General features: G+C 39.0%; 1 pseudogene across 1 annotated transcript in view; it reads left to right on the top strand.

Moving 5' to 3' along the window:
- Positions 1-3910, top strand: part of LOC101309983 — a 259355-nt pseudogene extending 255445 nt beyond the window's left edge. The window contains exons 6-8 of the transcript XR_185360.1: positions 3117-3332; positions 3468-3722; positions 3815-3910. The product of XR_185360.1 is annotated as an uncharacterized LOC101309983 (transcript). The remainder of the gene's footprint in view (positions 1-3116; positions 3333-3467; positions 3723-3814) is intronic.
- The last annotated feature ends 1728 nt before the right edge of the window (positions 3911-5638 follow it).

Genomic DNA, 5638 nt, shown 5'->3' with positions numbered 1-5638 from the left:
TAGACTATATTTCGTCGGCTTTAGTTATTTTTATTTTTTTATTTACAAACTTTAGCCGACGAATATTTTAAATTGTTCGTCGGCTAAAGTCGGAGAAAAAGCCGACGACATGTTTTTCGTCAGCTAAACTCTAGGACTATAGCCGACGAATACCTTAAATGTTTCGTCGGCTAAAGTCTAGGAAGATAACCGACGACATTTTTTTCGTCGGCTAAACTGTGGTCTATAGCCGACGACTTCTACATGTGCCGTCGGCTAAAGTCACCACAGACGACCTTTTCCCGACGAAATCTTAGCCGACGAAAGGTCGTCGGCTAAGATCTTAGCCGACGAATTAAGCTGACAAGCCGACGAAAGATTTTGTCGGCTAAGATCTTAGCCGACGAATTAAGCTGACAGGCCGACGAAAATCTTTCGTCAGCTAAAGTGTTTGTCCTGGTAGTGGATCTCAGTCATCTCACACTCGCACACTCGCTCAAGCACATTATACATACACGTACACACAGACAAAATATATACGAAAATACTTTGAATACATTTATATATATCGCTAGCTTTCCAACATCCAAATTTATACATACAATTGCTTACCACAATGAACCCATTTCGCAGAGTCATGTAATCGACTTTTGAGATTGAGCCACTAAACTGCCGAGCAAAACATGCCTAATATGAAAACATGAAGAGCCAAAATTAATAGGATCGGAAGTGCTAAGCTTATTTTCCTGTGATGCATAAGCGCATTTGATGTATACATGCTTAATAAAAGTAGACATGCATGGGTTCTCAAGTTTTGACTTACAGGCCATAACAGGAGAGGGTTTTTATTCCAGAACTTTACTACAAGAATTCAGGGCTTTTACCGCCTAAAATTTATGGCGTGTATCGATGCGTGCCGTAAAAATGGGTCATTTACGGCGTGCATTTATAGCATGCCGTAAATATAATGTTATGTAAAGTTATTTATGGCGTGCTACGTAAGTGCGCCGTAAATGAGATTGTGTCTCGAGTTATTTACGGCTTGCAATAAAAGCACGCCGTAAATGAAGAGGTATTTACTGCGTGCAATAGTTGCACGCTGTATTAAGGTTTTAACCATGGACTCAGGTATAAAAGGGAAGAGACAGTTTATTATTGGTCAAAACCTAAACTCGTGTTGACGCGAGCCTAGACCTCTCTCTCTCCCCCCTCTCCGCCTGCCTCCGCCATCTCCGGCGTGGCGTAGTCGATTTCGGCCGACGCATGCCGCAAGACCACCACCAAAATGTTTGTCTTCCTCTTCTTCACCTTCCTCTACCCACCAATTCGACTTAGAACCATAGAATTTTCAAATTGAAGTCCAAACCCTAACCCCCAAATCTGATTTATGTCGGAATCTCTTTCTCTCCGGCGAGCCCGTGCTTCGTGAAGGTAAACCCATCACTTCCCTCTCGTTTTCACTCTTCCTTGAGCTTCAATTTCCAGATTAGAGCCCTAATCCTATTTCTCTATTTTTCTGCATATTTTTGGGTTCCCATCGAAGTCTTCCGGCGACAGTGTTCTTGAGCTTCCGGCGACCTCGTCGAGTTCAGGTGGAGCCCAAAAGCGTTTTGGTGACGCCTTTGGAAGCAGCAATGGTGGTTAGGGAGGAAGGCAGAGTTTGGGTTCTCGGCTGAGGACCGCTACGTCGCCACCTTGTAGCGAGGTCAATGTGGGCAAAGATGGCAAGATCAAATACGACGACTTCATCACCAGAATGGTCGCCAAGTGAGAATTAATCTCTAAGTGTTTCTCTGTGTGTTTTGTTTCTAAGTGTTTCTGTGCGTTTTGTTTCTAAGTGTTTCTGTGCGTTTTGTTTGTGGAAATTTCTAAGGTTTGTTTTCATTTTTTTTGGTTTGTTTGTGATGAATTGACTTGTGTATTGAATGGCTTTATGGAATCTAATCTAGATTTTCTAAAGTATAATTGTCGATGGCTATTGAAAATGGTTACATTATTGATCATTTGAAGCATCAAGATTATGGATTTATAGTGGTAATGCATGTAGGTTGCATTGGTCATTAATGGTAGAGGTATGCATGTAGAGTGTTATAGGGTATGGAATGGTGAAAGAAGAAGATAATGTTGTCGTTTTAGGTTGTATTCGGATTTGAGGATTTCGATTTTGGACTAGTGTGATTCATTATGTTCCTTTGGATATTTTGGAGTTGTTGTTCCCCGTGCCATATAGTGTTCTACCGAAAAAGTAAGAAAGATTCCAATCATTCCATATATATATTGGCGCAATATATAATTATGATGTAAGGAGCGTGAACACCTTGGCACTCGAGTTCACTACCGGTGACGAATTGGACAAAGGTCTAAAGACGTTGGTGAAGAGATTTGAAGAGTTGAGCTTGAGAGGGGGACATAATGTTAATGAAATTGCCTATTGATTATCAGAAGGAGAAGCTTTCGGAAAGTGAAGCATCTTTATCTAATCCAACTAGATTCTACATGCATCATTGATTCGAAGGTAAGTTACTTTTGTTTTAGTTTGGCAGTACGTTGAGTTCCAAATGTTTAAGCAAATTCAATTTTTGCTCCATATCAATTTGTTGTCAATATCCGTATTATGAAGGCTTTGAAATTGAAAATGCGGACCTAATTTATTGCTTGGTCATTCCAAAAGCATTGTTGAAAAGTGAACAAAATTATCTTCGGCTCACCACTAAAACAGTTTGCATTTGTCTTTCCTACAATAAATTTGAGAATTGATCCACTGATATATGCCCCAATAACTTGTGCTACAGGTTGTGTTTTCCAGATTAACAACCTTGAAAGTGGTTGCCTGTCATGAAATAAAGTTCTTGTTATCGTCTTCAGTGGCCAGAAGTCTAGATCGAAGTCTCAGTACTCTCGAGATAAGAAATTGTGGAAGCATGGAGGAGATAGTATCCGTACAAGAAGATGATGAAGAGAACAATATGGATAACATTTTTCTAAACTAAAATCCTTTCTATCTTTTCGACAAAAAGGTGCACAACTTATAAGTTATAACTCTAATTTTTCTTTGTTTTATGTCTGCTAAAGTTACTTGTCTTGATTTGTTATCGAGGCCATAATTAAGGTGAATGTGCATGTATGCATACTTGCAGGTATCATTTCCTAGCTTGGAGACGTTAAGGCTCCGTAAGCTACCTAAGTTGAAGGCAGTATGGCAAAACCAACTTGCTCCAGACTCTTTTTGCCGGCTTAGAAATGTCACTGTGATGAAGTGCGTCAGCCTAATTAATCTATTTGTGCCTTGTATTTCCGAAAGATTGGATTCTCTAGAGGCCTTGTATGTGGAGTGCTGCCCGTTACTAGAAGTGGTATTCAAATACGAAGGACTAAAGTTTAAAGAAACTCATGACGCATTAACCAAAAAGCTGAAAACTTTCAGCTGCTTTCCAAATCTAGGTGTATTTGATATAAACCATTGTGACAAATTGAAATACATTTTTCAGACGGAAGTGAGGCAGAAAACAGTGTCAAAATTTGTGTTCCCAAAAGTAACAGAGTTGACATTCTCACACCTGCCCAACTTGAAGAGCATCTATCCCGGGAAGCATGTTTCACAGTGGCCTTCACTCCAAGATTTGGAAGTGGATGAATGTGGTGAAGTAGAGATTGTAGCTGGGGAGCTTTCACTTTGTCGAGAAAACCAAGAGTTTGACTCTCACTCTATTCAGATTAAACAACCTCTCATTTTATTTGAAAAGGCGAGTACATTTTTACCTTGCATGGAAAATGTGTTGATGATATGAATTGCTCACATTGAAAACTTATTAGTGTTATCAATTTTTCTTTTCAGGGTTCACCAATGTTTCCCCACTTGGAAGCTTTGGAATTGGGGGCCATAGAGATGTGGAGTGGTCCATTACTACCCCCAGTGTTTGTTGTAGCATAGGTAAACTTCAATGTGCTTTAAGTTCTGTTTGGTCATTTGCTTACTAGCTTGATGTAATGAGTTATATTAATACATTCTAAATTGTTACTTTGTAAATGACATTAGTTATATTGATGGTAATTTGAGTATGACATTTGAGTAAGAAGATTTTTTTTTTATTTGAACATACCTTATTTACGGCCTGCAATGTGCGCCTTAAAAGAGGGTTGTAAATGACCTAAATGACATTTATGGAATTACTTTTATGGCGTGTTAATTGTTTTTTTATGACGTATTTTTGCACGCCGTAAAAGATATTAGTCTTTTACGGCCCGAGCTTTTACTGCCAACTTTTGTACGCCATAAAAAGGCTTTTACGGCGTGCATTGCGGGCTGTAAAAACTCATTTTTGGCGTAGTGAATCTGTGAGCGCATGCAATTAATTAATACATTATTTCTATCAAACATTGCATTGCATGGGTACGAATACGATACACATATATGAAGCAGGACAGAAGCGTGACCTACGTACCATTAAGAATCTGATAGTTTAGTGTCCGAGTCTCATCCTCCCCATATACTCCATTTCCTCATCTATATATGTTTCGAAAACTATTTTCAGATATCTACATACTATACATGCAGAAGAAGAAACCATTATAGAAAATAAAACATGCACGAGCATACATGTAGCCAGATATATACAATTTCACTCAAGTGTACGAGTGAAATAGCTTCAGTTTGACGTATTTTTCTCGCAGATGATACTGGAATATCGGGTTGCTAGCTGTGCATGTATAAAAATGAACATGGACAATATATTGGACGTAGCTAGGTCTGACCTTGGCCATCCCAAGGAACATAGTCAAGATGCAGTAGAGGACATGAAATACTGCCAAGACGGATATAAAGATGTTTAGCTGCTGGATTCCTTCCGTCGACACTAGATAAACCAACCCCTGAATTAATGCCATATATATCAAAGTCGAAACATAAACTCAAAAACTCAAAAAAATTACATTGATCTATATATGAGCAAAAGGTTATAATTAATGATGATTTACGTGCATTTGCTATACCTTCTTGATAGGTGCATTCTATGCAACGTTCTTAATGTATTTCCGACCCTATTTAGTTATGTAATTCCTTTAACAATATTGATTTTAACTTAGTTTGTGTTTTTAGGTCACAAATAAAGCCGAGGAGCACAAAAGAGGCAAAAGAGGAGAAATCTTGAAGGAAAAGGAATCCATATGGCGCAAGGAAAGAAATCTAAAATCTGCCAGGAATAGTCAGTCAACTTCGACAGAGAATTGTGATCAGCTCACAACGATTCAAGAGATGAACTTTATATCAGCAGAAAGCTAGAAGAGTCTAGTTTTCAGAACTTTTCGCAGATCGTCAATAGCTATTTTGGTGACCAAGTTATGACCGTTTGAGTGACCAAAGGTCAGTCTGCCCGAATTTCTAATTTGGACCGGAACTTCAATTTCAAGGCCCAGACCACAACGGCGAGCCCATGGACGAAAATTAAAGGTTCTCTAACCCTAATAGCAGCTGTTCATATGTTCTCTATATGTATGAGGAGTTGGAGACGTGAAAGGGTCGCTCTTGGCCGCAGAAAAACAACGTCTTTCATCTCCTTCAGAAATTCTTCTCCAAACACAAACCCTAGTTTTAGGATTTCTCTTGCCGTGCCTTCTCCTCTGTAATTCTCGGCGTAGTTCCTTGTTTCAATACTCAAAGTGT

The sequence above is a fragment of the Fragaria vesca genome, linkage group LG7 (assembly GCF_000184155.1).
Source record: "Fragaria vesca subsp. vesca linkage group LG7, FraVesHawaii_1.0, whole genome shotgun sequence".
Lineage (NCBI taxonomy): Eukaryota > Viridiplantae > Streptophyta > Magnoliopsida > Rosales > Rosaceae > Fragaria > Fragaria vesca.
The sequence above is the reverse complement of the archived record's forward strand: the minus strand, read 5'-3'. Positions and strand labels throughout refer to the sequence as shown.